A 273-nucleotide genomic window follows, 5' to 3' on the forward strand; every position below is an offset into this window, starting at 1 on the left:
AGTGTAATGCTAGGCAAGAAGCGCTTTAGACAGGAAACTTCATTTTGTTTCTGAGCCCTTGGCTGACAGAATTGCTGGTGAACAGAGTTCAGAGCAGAGTTCGGAGCAGATTCAGAGCAGAGCCTTGCATTTCCAGCTACCAGGGGAAGCATCACTGCACCTCTCCTTTCTATGTCTCTCCAGCAACTAAGAGAACACCTGTACTAACATGAGTGATTTGCCCAAAGAGCAGCCACCAAGCTCAGAAAACACTGCTCTGAGGAACTTCCCTAC

At 48.0% G+C, this 273-nt stretch overlaps 1 protein-coding gene across 1 annotated transcript in view; it reads right to left on the reverse strand.

The window, feature by feature from the left end:
* The window catches only part of CNPPD1 (cyclin Pas1/PHO80 domain containing 1), a 6,312-nt gene that overhangs the window by 3,379 nt on the left and 2,660 nt on the right, over positions 1-273 (reverse strand). The gene's annotated exons all lie outside the window — the stretch shown is intronic.

This window comes from Geospiza fortis, unplaced genomic scaffold, assembly GCF_000277835.1.
Source record: "Geospiza fortis unplaced genomic scaffold, GeoFor_1.0 scaffold112, whole genome shotgun sequence".
In the NCBI taxonomy this organism is placed as follows: Eukaryota; Metazoa; Chordata; class Aves; order Passeriformes; family Thraupidae; genus Geospiza; species Geospiza fortis.